The sequence below is a fragment of the Theobroma umbraticum genome, unplaced genomic scaffold, assembly GCF_002168275.2.
Source record: "Theobroma umbraticum cultivar Fairchild unplaced genomic scaffold, ASM216827v3 scaffold_20.0, whole genome shotgun sequence".
Classification (NCBI taxonomy): domain Eukaryota; kingdom Viridiplantae; phylum Streptophyta; class Magnoliopsida; order Malvales; family Malvaceae; genus Theobroma; species Theobroma umbraticum.
In genome coordinates, this window is record NW_018397266.1 from 218,127 (window position 1) to 218,449 (window position 323).

At 34.4% G+C, this 323-nt stretch overlaps 1 long non-coding RNA gene across 1 annotated transcript in view; it reads left to right on the plus strand.

The window, feature by feature from the left end:
• Positions 1 to 118: 118 nt before the first annotated feature.
• The window catches only part of LOC110423539 (uncharacterized), a 2,701-nt gene continuing 2,496 nt past the window's right edge, over positions 119 to 323 (plus strand). Inside the window, exon 1 of the long non-coding RNA XR_002445829.1 lies at positions 119 to 166. This is a non-coding gene — a long non-coding RNA (uncharacterized LOC110423539). The remainder of the gene's footprint in view (positions 167 to 323) is intronic.

The following is a 323-nucleotide window of genomic DNA, read 5'->3' on the forward strand; positions in this document are numbered from 1 at the left end:
ATCACATTTCATTTTTATTACAAGGAGAAGTCGTTTTCAATCCTCGCTATAAAAAAAAAGAAAAGAAACGCTCGCATTTCACTTTCTCTTGTAGTAGGCAAATACTGTTACTCTCTCACTGCTCTCCACTTTCTCTCCCCTCCAGATCTAATCTCAAATTTTTTAGGTAAACCCTAACCCTAGATCTCCTCGTCTTCATCGTTGTCATCTTTTAAAGGTTTAGCGTTTCATTTACTAAGTTCAGTCGTCAATTTTTTGTTTCATAATCACCTTTTTTTTATTGTACCTGATTTGGAGTTTTTTCACTTTGGCTACTTGTTTTT